The sequence below is a fragment of the Haliotis rufescens genome, unplaced genomic scaffold (assembly GCF_023055435.1).
Source record: "Haliotis rufescens isolate VD_foot unplaced genomic scaffold, xgHalRufe1.0.p SCAF_25, whole genome shotgun sequence".
In the NCBI taxonomy this organism is placed as follows: Eukaryota; Metazoa; Mollusca; class Gastropoda; order Lepetellida; family Haliotidae; genus Haliotis; species Haliotis rufescens.
In genome coordinates this window covers 5,041,771-5,056,076 of record NW_025963946.1, presented here as the reverse complement: position 1 = coordinate 5,056,076, position 14,306 = coordinate 5,041,771, and the positions used below count along the sequence as shown (strand labels likewise).

The window sequence follows — 14,306 nt, the reverse complement described above, 5'->3', positions numbered from 1 at the left end:
AGGAACAAGACCTCCAAATAAGATTATTCCACTTCACAAAGAGGAAGAGGTAGAGACAGAGCAAGCTCCAGAGGCGGACCTTGCCGAAAATGACTTCACTGAATTTCTACAGATATCTACAGACCCGATTCTGCCTGTCCCTTGGACAACAATTCAGGAACTCATATAATCAGCCAATGGAAGTCTAATAACACGTTTTCAATATTTTACTGACGAGACATACAGACCGATCTGCATGGACTATACAGTCTGGGGCCCTTGGTGGCAGCCCAGGTAGTGATTTCAGAATACCTCAGGGTAAGCTGACCTTTATATGTTGTTCTTTCTAACGTAGTAAACACAAGTCACTGAAATCATAGATCGAGGGATAAAGTGGCATATGGTACCTTCATGATAATCCTGGATGTATAATGTACGTACTACCACCGAAAGTGAATTCATGGGAGTCTTCAGAGCCAGACCAACACTTAATATTACGACCCTCAGACTAAGTGTGGTTCTCAGCATAACAGGAATATATGTGTGAGTGAGTGTGAGTGAGGTAGTATTCTTATAATTATACACAATGATAACTATTGTTAGATGATCCAGCGCTGATCCATTCTCCCAGTGAAGCTATCGCAACATTCAACACTGAGATTGAGTGCTGAAACACTCGGGTTAAAGCGTTCGCTCGTCACGCCGAAGACTCGGGCTCGATTCCCGAATTGGGTTCAATGTGTGGAGCCCATTTCTGGTGTCCCCCGACGTGATATTGCTGGAATATTGCGTAAAACCATACTCACTTACTCACTCTCCCAATGATGCTGCTGCAACATTCAAGACACTGATTGAGTGCTGAAACACTCTCCAAGTGATGATGATGCAACATTCAAGACACTGATTGAGTGCTGAAACACTCTCCAAGTGATGATGATGCAACATTCAACACTATGACTGAGTGTTGAAACATTCACCCGTTGAATATGTAGCAACATATAACACTGTCATTCTCGTAATTAGTTTTGTATCACGTTCATCTCAACATTACAGTACAAACGCTCTGCTTGTATTTGATGTTATAGCTCCTGGTGTTCACAGCTCCCTCTTTCACAAGGGTAGTCTATACCGCAGATATTTTCAGTAATGGTCTGTCGTGAGCACGGTTTGCCATTGTTAAGGGCACTTTCTGCCAGTCGTGTGTAGTATTTCTCAATGCTGGCATGCAACTTGGTTTATATCTCCCGCAGTTGTGGGGATTCCCTCCATAGTAAGTGCAGTCAAGCTCCATGTTGATCCCATTTCTCCTTACACGAAAAGAGACGCAGTCCGCGTGGTCCGCGTCCAGGTTTTCCAACTTCAGCATATTTGCATTCCACGTCGCCGTGCCTTATTGTTTTCTAAATGTTTGAAATAAAGGGATTTAAAAATGGGTACACTATTATAATAGACGTGACTAAACAAGTGCTGGTCCATTCAGTCAATGATGGCACCACAGTTAGTAACAGCAAGAAACCTTTTCCAATATCAAAAGAGATGTCTGCTATAAGTCTATTACGCCGACTATATCACACTCACGTGTTGAGTAAATAAATATGTGTGATGTGGCAGTAGAGACTGCTGTTATATGTTTGTAGTATTTGTTAGTGACAAGAATAGATTAAAATGACAAGGGAGAGTGCTGTGGTGGCCAAATTTTAACGGCAATCGGCGGCAGCGAGGAAGAGATTAATAGTAGGTTTGAAAAGCGCATAACTACATCCGCAATGTATGCTCGAAACACTAGATAACTATCATATTATCTGTATCAAATTCAAAGAATAAAAGACGATGCAGGAAAAGACACCTTTTGGCCCATTGTAAAACTATCATACAACTGGCTGACAACTACCTTTTCTTTTACATTTGGAAGTTTTGAACTTGTGACCTGATCAAATACACATATTAGATATGAGCGAAAATGGCCAATATTTCGAGGTATAAGCAAAAGTCCGTAACCATATGTTTTGAACTGTTTTGACCTGAATCAAATGGGAAACTCATTGTGGATCAAAGCCAGTTTGAAACATGTTAACCCTTCAAGTCCATGTAGTGTTGTCATAGGTCCCAACAGCTTATTGTTGAACTGAACAAAATCATTGTCGTTCAAATGAACACATCTGATAACATTCATAACAATTTCCAACTATTTTGCTCAAGTCTATAATGCAGATTGTATTTGCGAAAAGAGCCCTTTTCCTGCCGAATCCTGACAGGTTGTTCTCATATTGTGGCTGAATTAAAAATATTCTTGATTAAGCCAAGGAGGGAAAGACAAAGGCAGATATACTCTCAAAGAGAATTTACGTCCATAGAAAATTAGAGTTTTATTATTTTGATGAATAGCCTTCTTCATGTTTTGAAATAGTTGCCTGAAGTTATTAATAACATTACCACTATCACCATTATGTGTCTTAAACACATTCAAACTGTTGCGGTCCAAGTTTGTTAAGGATGATGACAAAGCAGAATAAGGTAGAACGTCTTTTAGGAATAGAATGCGTGTTTGTTACAATCAGTATAGAAGAACAGTGGCTTTACTATACGGTGGAGCAATACATATATTTATAATCCAAAAGTGTTATTTGAGTAAATTCGCTAATACATGTGTTTTGTTCTGTTAGTGAGTAAGTCACCCGATTATATTATGGTCGTTATACCATCGTTCGGCGTTAGGCAACAAACAAACTTTACTTTTCCCACACATCTGATAACTTTCATAACAATTTGGCCCAATTCAAAAATGCAGAGCACTTTCCCCGCCGAATACTTTTATTTTGTATTCATATTTTTGTCCGAATTAAAACATTTCTTGATTATACGGAAAGACAAAGGCAGATATACTCTCAAATGGGTTTTACGTCCATAGAAAATTAGAGTTTCATTATTTTGATAAATGACGTTCTCCATGTTTTTATATTGTTGCCTGGCGTTATCAATACCCCATTACTACTATCTTCATTGTGTGTCTTAAAACACATTCAAACTGTTGTGATCCGAATTTGTTAAAAACTATGCCAAAGCAGAATAAGGTAGAACGTGTTTTAAGTATAAAATAAGTGGAACAATACATATATTAATAATCTTAAAGCGTTATTGAGTACATTTTCTAATACATGTGTTTTGTGCTGCTGTGAGTAAGTGACCCGATTATATGATGATCATTATACCAGTGTTTTCTGTCCGTGAGGCGTTTGGCAACAAACACTTACTTTTCAATCAAATTGTTTGAGTGGCGAGTGTTCCAGGTAGGGCATGATATGCTTACCCTTGACGCAAACACCTGGTGTTATCACTGAATTTCGGTGATCCATTTATATAATTGTCACCATTAGTTTGCCTTTTGTGCTCAGTGGAATCTGTGTCGGTAAATAATTTAAACTCGTTGACGAGTTTTTTTGTTTTTTTATCACATGCAAAGTGTTATTTATTTAAGTCAAGACAACTGCTGATTTTGATTTGCGAGAGCCAAGCCTCAAGATCCTCAAGGTATACTTAGGAGATAACCATACTGTCTTTTCAATGTAGAGCTAGGTTACCTGTAGATTTAACCCCGCTAAATTGAATTTGGAACCGAACGCGCAGCGTGAGGTTTCAAATGTTAAATTTAGCGCGGTTAAATCTACAGGTAACCTAGCTCTACATTGAAAAAACAGTACGTTTATCTCCATTCTACCATGACTAAATAAAACGCGAACTCTTTGGTGTTAGCAAATATACAGAGTGAAGCGCCCCGGGTTAAGTTCCGTGTTTTGAGTGGGTTAACGATCTGAATTACGGAATCACCGAACAAATTATGGTGCTGTATATACTCAAGCAGTTTGTTTACACCGTAATACTTCACTCGAACATATGACAAGGCATTGAAAGCATACAAGCACGGCAACTTGGTAGCTAACATGAGGTGGGCATCCCTAAAGAAAACAAAGCAAGCTTTGCAAGGCTTTCGCTCCACATCGCGCGTCACCATTATGACGTCATAACGCTCACTGTGACGTAAAATATATGACATCACAGTCGTATATAGAAAAGCGCAAAAATTCCAAGCTCTCTGTTGACTCCAAAATGTAAATACATTCCCTTTGTTGATTTCTGTCGTGTTTTTCTGCACGAATTGTATTGCCACACATCCTTTGAATATTGTAGTAACCGCATCTGTGCATTTTGTAACCTGTAATTGTATATATAATTATTTAAATATGCCTGCCGACAATGACTGAAAATAATACTATTCTATGAATATTAACTTCCGCGGTGATGCGGCCGTCAAACCAGCAGTTTAAATCAGAGGGGGTTTATTGTGATTTAATAGCCTCTGATTGACCCATCAGAATTGAGTAAATTCCAAATTCATGGTAGAATAGTAAAAAATGTAAGCATTTATACATCTATACTTCACATTCTGTATGGACAAGTACATAGATATGACACGAATAGGACCATATGACGTTTGTCATTAATTTCGGTATTAGTCGAGATGAAAGATAAAAAAACAGACCGTGTTGCCTCCGTCCGTTTCAAGCAGCACACATATTCCAATGATGGTGGTCCACACGTTCATGATAGCTACATAAATATGAAATAACTCACACTTAGATTGCAAGATATGAACTAGAATTTTTTATGCATTGATGCATGCATGATTCTGTACTGTTTGAGTATACGATTTTATCTACGAATACTTTACTTTTGATAAGTAACTGTTAAATAAGTATTGAAAGTTTTGTATATATGTGTGCATATGTATATGTATGTATGACAGCTTAAGGATACTGAAACAAAATCATGTATCAATCATATTATGTTGGTATATTAAATATATTTTAGGAACAAACAAAATATATATAAGTAATAACAGAAATACAGTATGTGAGTTAACTGGTTAAAGTTCCAAATGCATGTAACCAGACACTAAGGAACAAAACTGTCGTTCATTTGGAACAGACAAACATGCCAGATCTATCTAAATTAAATGTATCGAAAATGCTGAGTAATATATTACTAAATTTGCATTGATCTAAAAATATCACGACCATAACAGACTAACTTCCTTTCTTTACCGTTAATTGCCAGCATACCACTATTATAACACAAAAACATCATTCCTGCTATATCACAGCACGCCGGCAAAATATATAAGCCCAAAGTGATACAGGCCTTAAACTTACTTCAGTGAAAGCAACAAGCACGCGTATGGTGACAACAAACCTAGCAACATAACCAATGCAAATCAGGACCAGGTTACTGGCACGCCCAAAGGGACGTAACTCTAAGCGCTGAATTCCGCAACATTGCCACTACTCGTTCTAGCAATCATCCACATTAACTGAATTTCATAAGGTATGCCTGTCAAATGGTACTTACTTTTTGAGTGTCTGTGTCTTTCGGATCCGTGGAACCTGGTTGATGCTTAGAGATAGTTCTTTTCAATATCTTTTCAGTTGGACTTCACGCACAGAGAAGATGTTGATTTTAAGCTACGGGCCTGCCTTCTGACATGTCACAGTTCAGCGTTTTACCTTGGATTTCAGGCTATATTATACATCCGCAATGATAAGCAAAACCGGATAGGACCCGATATAAATATCCTATTTCTCTCACTGTGTAAATCTCCTATATTGTCCGTCATGCGATAACATCTAGATAGTAGTCCTAATGTGTTGGTGCAGAACGGTCCACCTTTACAAACGAATCGCTTTGCTAAAAAACACACACAGTGTATACCAAAACCTGCAATGTGCATGACATGGAGAATATAGAAAATACCAAGTCTTTTGAAGTGATACACATAAGGAAGAGAATGTATGGATGTCAACTTCTTTCATTATGGGGAACACAACGTTCCGGAGTCTATGCTTGCTCCTTCACCAGGTGAATGGATGATGTGAGGCAGAGAGCATATATATGTACATGTAAGGACAACACAAGTAGTAAGATAACAAAAGGTGGAAACCAACAATGGGGGCCAACAGATAACTACCGCAGATATGTGTTTAAAGACAATAGAAGCCAACACTTTACAGTAATTAGCGCTGATGGTTATGGGCAACTGGAAGCCAACCCTCATATTATCATAGATTGTTAATGGGCACTGGACAATGGACAATGGGCAAACGGGAGGTGCGTACGTTGCTTAGGTTACCTAGGGATCATTTGAACCTAAATATTGTTGTACAAAAAACATGCAACTATATAATATTTGTGATTGATAATTTCTCTTTTTATGAACAACCTGAAATAAAAACATCTTTTTCAAGAGTTTTCTTGGCAACCTTTTTTTTAGATAATCCCAGGTTCAAACACCCCAACCCTTAGAATATCAGATGATCGGTCTCTTTTTAGGGTTTGTTCTCTCTCACCTGTGGGAGATTTGCAGTAATCAAATATTATATACAATGCATTTCATCATGCATTTTTAAGTTATAATAGTTTCTTGTGTATGATATTTGTAGGTGTATGTTGTATTTTTCCGTAAACCGAACAGAGCAACACCGTCGCCATTCAAGCACTAGGAAAAACTGCCTCATGTATAATACTTGTTTTTGAAAGAGTCGCCCCTGAAACGCACTCCACTTACATTTTTTTCTTTCTCTCTGCTGGAGGTGTGTGTGTGTGTGTGTGTGTGTGTGTGTGTGTGTGTGTGTGTGTGTGTGTGTATGTGTGTGTGTGTGTGTGTACTCCCATAACGTGAGTTGTGAGGTCACACATGAGTTTGCACACTCACGAAGCGAGATCCGCCGTAGATGCGAGATCCAAACATGGATCTCGCAAATACGTTAAGTACAAAATTTCTAATCTCCGTTGAAAATAATGCTATTCTCCAAATTTCAAGCTGGACATACTTTGTTTGTAAAGTTTCAAGCAAGACGTGTGAAGTAGTTCCTCCGGTTGGCACCACGTGGCGCTGCCCAAATACACAGCACAAAAAGTTAACCAATCAGCAAGGGGCATGGCTGGACATCATTTGTTCGTAAAGTTTCAAGACGTGTGAAGTGGTTCCTCCGGCTGGCACCACGTGGCGCTGACACAATACACAGCGGAAAGGGCATACCTTCAATGGCACGCCTAAAGTGATATTAACGTTGTGAGACACTATCAGGAATAGTACTTTGGCGACTTATAATAAAATAGTTTCTTTATTTTTAATGTTAAATTGAGCGAGATTATGTTTGTAATAACTACGAGCCATCTGTGAATAGCAAGATCACAAATGGTCGATCTCGCTTTGAGGGCGTGGAAACAACGTAATTTCACTTCCAAGAAATGTATTTCAAAATAAAATTCCCTGCACAAATTCATGATCCTGGTATTTGCCAACGTTAGCAGCGTCGAACAAAAATAAATTAAAAAAATTAGAAAAAAACGTTCGTTGCATAATGACAGACAGTATGGAAGGGGCTGTGGAGGTCCATACTATCATATACTACAGCAATACACTGAGAGATGTATTAAAGACTTACTACTCAAATTTATAACTTGACACTTACAAATAATTCAATGTAATATATTCTGTCAGCTGTGGAATCGACATTTAATGTGTATATATTGTACATTACTATAAAATCAATTTGTCGGAACATGTACGATTCAATGATTTCAGTCAGAAGCGATTTTTCCATATATATCAGCCACATTTAGGTCATCTGATTATTTTATATCATTAAACGTGGTATGATGCATTTGAATTAATTATAGGGCGATGTTGAGCTCACAGAAAGACACACATAGGTGTGTCAGAACATGTGAGGTCCGAGGGATTTAACATTACATGTATTTTATGAGTGGTTTGGATCTCGCATAGACACACTTTATGATGTGTTAGGTAACATGTGAGTTCCTGCCTTGACATGAAGTCACCATCTAAAATTGATTTGGATCTATATCGGAAACCAATTTACTATGTCGGAACATGCAAGACTTAATAATATCAGTCAGAAGCGATCAGTTATCATTTAAGTTAATTGCAGAGTGATTAGTGTGTATTGACATAAGAGGTCCATTGCCTATAGAGCGATTTTCCGTTGTAAAATTGAAAGTTGAGACGAACTCACAGTGCTACACACATTGCTGTGTAAGAACATGTGAGGTCCGAGGGATTTTACATTTGTTTATGAGTGGTTTGGATCTCGCATAGACACACCATATAGTGTGTTAGTTAACATGTGAGGTCCTCTCTTGACATGAATTCATTATCAGTGTTGATCATCATTTCAAATTGATTTGGACCTATATCAGAAACCAACTTACTATGTCGGAACATGCAAGATTCAAGAATTTCAGTCAGTGGAGATCAGTGTGTTAATTGCAGAGTGATGTGTCTGTTTTAATACCTCAATAAGAGGACATTGTCCTTGTACCAATTTTCTGTAGAGTAGTTTTATTCTCCGTACAGAGTAACTATACTACTTATACAGAGTAACTCAACTCCCAGACGTATATAATAAGCATGGGACAAAACGCATAGGTGTTCTACTCCCTAAAGGAGTTGAATTTACTCCCTGTCGGTTCTCTGTGTATTGTTTCCATAAAAAAACAAACTAAAATCAACTACTGTAGGTCTAGTTGAATCTAACTCATATACAAATGTTCTACTTTTTCCAACTAATTAAGATTCATGTTTAGAGTATAAATTCCTTATCAAGTGTTTTTGTCAGCTAGGTTGAGAAAGGATGAAATGACAGAATGCAGTGGAACTTACATTTCAGCATAGAACCTGCTTCCAAATGAAACCAGCCATACTTTTCATCTCCGTTATCAAATATGTTCAAACTAATGTAACATCACCCTCACCCAAATTAACGTTTCGCTCTAAATAATACATGCATAAGAAAGAAAGGAAACACTTAATAATAATGTGCGTATTTAAATCACATCATTTCCATGCCATGAACTTTGTTTAAATGCTACACATACTATTTCCCCGGTAAACAGATCACTATGATCTCTTGTTTTCCGACTACTCAGTATGGTACCCAGGGTTATCAGGTGCAAGAAGCCTCGCTAATAGAGACATTTTCGCACCCAGTTGGCATCACAAGTTTCTCCAAAAATTGGGTTTCATTATGGGACAGGGTGTAATCCTTGATAGTCTCACCACTATCGTTCGCTGCTTTGCTACACTAGTGTGTACATGTGCACTGGACCACATGTAATGTGTGTTTATATGGTACCGTTTATATTATGTTGATTCAGCCATTTGTAAGGTTGAATTTGGGTTCGACATCGCTTTCTGAAAACGGACCAGTTTTATCCATTTTCTCCCATTGTTCTTGACTTGTTTCTACTCGCTCTGACTATATCTTGACAAATACAGTAGCTCAAATGGTTCAGTGGGTATAATTCAACTGTCTAATTTATAGTGGTAGACGTGATGATGTTATTACATTGAAATATTCAACTTCATTAATATTTGAGACTTTAACTCGGCTACCTTTTCAGAAGACACCGCTAACACCAACCCTGTTATTTCGAATGGATGGTTCAAAGTTCCAATCCTTTTTCGATGTGTTAATCACTTAATTTAAACATATTTATACCTGAGATATGTCAAAGGATTGGTTAAAAGCTACAAGCTTACTACTTACAAACTCTCCCTAATTCACACACAGTTATAAAACAAAATAAAATACACGTCATTGTTTAAATGACGAGTTAACAACACTTTTGTTTTACTTTCATTGTCTGAAACGTTTGCTTGATAGAACATATAGTTGTGAACTGCAGTAAAAAGTTGTTTGGGACGTCCAGAGTGGTACACATCTTCACATCGAGCGCAAACATGACCAAGATTTACACAAAAGAGATCTGCAGTCAGTGACCTATGTACATAACATGAATGCCGGAGTCTAGTTTGCAGTATGTTTGCTTTTCTGTCGCTATAATTTGGCACTCTGTCGACTTCTTGGGTTATTCTACACTTGAATAATGACAGTGATCTTGTGTATGTATCAGAATAGGCCCGTGAAGAAGAATAGGTCTTCAGCAACCCATGCTTGCCGTAAAAGGCGACTATACTTGTAAGATACGACGAACGGGATTGGTTGATGCATGTCATCGATCCCAATTGCGTGGTTCGATGCTCGTGATATCAATCACCGGATTGTCTGGTCAAGACTGCCGTCATATAGCTGGACTATTTCTGAGTGCGGCGTTAAACAACCAACCAACCAACAAAATTGTATCAGAATGAAGATTGTTCCATAAATGAATATTGACATAAATGCTCTAGAGATTTTTCAATCGCAACAGTTCAAGATTTTTCAATCGCCAATTTCTTAGATTATTAAGAAAGATTATTTCAGTTTTCAGAAGTTATGAAGATAATTAGAAACTTGCCCGTAAACTATTTTGTAAAAGGAACAAAGTTTCTTGTGTTTATACGTCTCGTGTTTAGAGGTAACCAACCAGTTTTTATACGTGTTATTTTAGGCGCACATTTCGGAAGATCTGTAATAATCTAAATTAAGGGGTAAAATGTGAGTGACAATGTACTTTGAATCCCAATATCCTGAAAGTATACACACCTACCTACATTATGTTTACACATTTTGATTAGCATGAGAACTACTTTACGTGGAAAATATCTTATTGCTATTTCACTATGAAGTGTGAGTTAAATCTCAACTTCCCCATAGAAATCAAAGGTGAATGTGTTGAGTAGCCTATGAATGCTGTTTTGAATGCCTGTAGCTAAGATCAAACTGCACTTACCTATATTTTTTACATGTGAACCATATCATTGGGTGTAACGTTTAAATTAACGCAATAGAAAACCTGCTGCAGCGCTTTTTTGGCTAACATATGATGTTGCTGAACCAAACATGAGCATGGAGCCAAAGCAAACAACTTTCTATCGCATTAAAAGTTGCACCTAGTGCATTAAAAAAATATTATTGTTTATATTTAACAAGCGAACAAGAAAGGTCTACAAAGTCAACTTTTATTAAAAGTCCCAGCTGTCGTCCGCCCACAATTGTGACTCGTTATGTATTCTATTTCACTTTACAGCGGTGAAAATTTTCTAACTTTGCTTTATTAATGGAGCAAAAATACCCCGGTTTATTATCGGTGAAGCTAGCAAGTCCGCTCCATGTCAGTAAATTTATTAGCGGTTAGCAAGTGAGTGCGATAAAAAGTTTCGTGGTCGCAAGTTCCAAAATGGCGGAGGCGAAATTGTGGATAGACATTTTAACATTTGTACAGAAGTAAGTTGCTTCAGTGGCATTTAAAAGTTGGAATATTGATAACAACTTCTTTATTTGTTGAATGGCGACGTTTCAGTCAAGTGTCTCGTACCGTTACCATGCATGATAACGGAACAAGTAACTACATACCGAAACGGTGCCATTCAACCAATGGCAAATAGTAAAATACACGTAGGCCTAACATCCCATCGGTCTTCTTTGACCCATATATCCCATCTTTTAGAGTATCTTTGGGTAAGAGGGATTATTTTACTACACTCCACGGCAAAACTTCATTTCATGTTTTGCATGCTGTCATGTGTACTCAGATTTCGAGATTTACATTTTGGTAAACTCGGTGAACACGATGGTGGGTGTAGACAAATCTCCCCTTTGTATTATATATCATCTATTTTACCATGTTCCAAAATGCAGAAATAAGTTAGTTTAATGTTGTGAATACCTGCATGGTGATAGTCATACTGTAATGAAGGCGTATTTTATAGCTCACCTGGACCGATGGTCCGGTAGGCTTATGTCATGGACTGTTTTTTTCGTGGTTTGTCGTTCGTGGTTTGTTGTCATAGTCAACAGATGAAGCTGAAACTTGGCATTTATCTTCCCACCAATGATGACACGCATATTTGTTCCAGGCAATCCGATTCGATTGCAGATATGCTGCTTAGTGCCACTTAGCTGGTTTTTTTATGTGGTAAATGACCTAAAACTTCATATGTGAATAAGTAGAAGCTAAAAACATATTTGACAGGTTTCGTAAAATGTTGAAATTTGACCTGATTTGACCTTCCAGATTATTGTTAGATAGATGAAACATTTTATTAGAAATTTATTTGAAATGGCAGCTGATATCCGTGTTGCTTTTTAAGCTGACTATTGATGGAAAAAAACATCAGCAGGTGAGCTACAGTGGCACTATTTTTTATCATTTCAGTGGATATTGTCATATTGTTAGGTAACTGGCTTTTCAGCATACTGCAGTGTTGTTTTATTTTTATTGTAGACATCATCCAATGGGAAACTGAAGAATTGGATATAACTTTCGATAGAAATGTCTCAGTTTGAAAATATTTTTTCCTCAAGGCATTTTATTATTTTTATCCCATTTTGAATTTGCCACCTTTTGTGAAGACAATAATCTTGATGTCATTTACTCGCATGAGATAAATGGAGTCGATTTGTTAAATTTTTTTGATGAAGCTGATTTTTGGTTATGCAAAACCTGTCTCAGTCAATTCTTTACGTTTCTTGTTTACACTGTTACAGCAGCTGTTAATTAAAAAGTGAGTAAATGTAAAATTCTTTGGAGATAAGTTTACAGTTAAGTTAGCAGAGTTTAACAAATCAGAACAAAACTAGTTAAGCTACTGAATGGTCTGAAGAAAACATTCTTTCCACATTTTATTTCAAACATGTGCGGCATTGCGTTTTTTGCAAATAAGAGAAGTGACGCAAGAAATTATACCAAAAAGCAGCATCAAGGTGCAGGGGTCTAAGTATTATCAAGCTATTTTTTCACTGTCTTAGTGACGGACTTGATACTGCTCGATTTTTCGGTAGCCATGTGTAAATTAATGATCCAGGATGAATGACTCTTACTGACCCAAATATTGACCTTATTTTGAGGAAACCTGACATTTAAAAAGTAAATTACAGTGAGCAAGCATAATAATCTCCACATCCTACTGTGTCATTGATTTCATTTACGACATAAGTAAGTACATAACTCAAAGGAAATGTTGATTATGTGTAATGCCATTTCAAACATTGAGCTATTTCGCTTCTGGTACACGTCCGGATCGTGGTAAAAGTTAGGGGAGGTAATTGTGGTGGAGGCCAGGTTTAATGTTGCAGGTTTAGACAGGCAGTGTGAGTAGCTTACGTACATCAACATGATGGCCAGCCGCCACCACATTGTTGTGAATGAGAGAAAATGAAATAGACTTGGAAATTTGTTAACATTTCATTAGACTAGGGAAATTTTGGGGGAAATTTTGGGGGATCAAGTTTGAATTGATTGTAATGCACTAAAACACAGAGTGCAACATTCCAAACAAGGCATGTGCAGAACAAGAAGAAGTTGACCATCATGTCACGAGGATCAACAAACAGTGAATAAATTTACACCTTACAGTGCTGATATAATAATACATGGGCCAGGTGGTCGGATATACAGAAGCACAAAATTAATGTTGATTTGCTAACGGTACTGTACTTAACTGCTAGGCAGTAAAGGAGTGGGTGTCAGCCAAGCAAATTCTCTTTTAAAGTCAGCTTGGAGCTGTTTCTTTAGGATTTTGTTTCTGAAAAACTATTGCAGTTTGTATGCATGCAGTGGGTTGAAAGAATAGCAACCTAAACTGATTCCTTTGCTTGGATGAAATCGGCTGGCCTTAAAAGTGAAACGGAAGGTATCCTTTTTGCTGTTCAGGACCAATCACTGTGAGCCCACAGTCATCAGACTGTGATTTTAAAAGAAATTGTAAACACATGTAGCACATGTTGGAAATGAAGATTTTGTTAGAAATTCAGTGAAACTGTTCAGCACCATGTCAGTGGATACCCTGCTTTTCCACAATAAAACGTAGGTATTTTTAATAAACATGATGGCAATGGTCATGTTTTATATTGTCTTCACCGTGTCTATGACTTTGACTCTAAGGTCCACCCTGGATGACGATGACTTTAGAATTTTATGGAATAGACCCATTCCATATACAGCCTGATCTTGTTCTTTTTGATAAAACAAATGAAGCTATATTTCAGTGTTTATTTAAGAAATCACAAAGTATATTATATGTTATTTGTATTAACACAAAGTAAATTTTGGAATGATTTATCATTACAGATTACTTTGATCATGGCTGGACCTGTTATTTTTAATTTGTTCGTGTACAAGTTCGAAGACAAAATATACCTGGAAGATTTGAACCATCAAGGTGTTTATGAAGTGATAATTTATTCCAATGGGTACCTCTTCAAATTCAAGTGCTTCTCTGCCTTCATTTTATCCAAGTTGATGTTAGCAGAGAGGAAAACGTTGTTTCTATGTTTTTGAGAGGTATGTGTTGATTGTTAAGTTTGGTG

At 37.2% G+C, this 14,306-nt stretch overlaps 1 long non-coding RNA gene across 1 annotated transcript; it reads right to left on the bottom strand.

The window, feature by feature from the left end:
• Nucleotides 1–4,516: 4,516 nt before the first annotated feature.
• Nucleotides 4,517–5,461, bottom strand: LOC125383630. Its single transcript, XR_007222839.1, has 2 exons — nucleotides 5,383–5,461; nucleotides 4,517–4,584 (listed from the first exon to the last, which is right to left on the bottom strand). It is a non-coding gene; the product is annotated as an uncharacterized LOC125383630 (long non-coding RNA).
• Nucleotides 5,462–14,306: the final 8,845 nt, after the last annotated feature.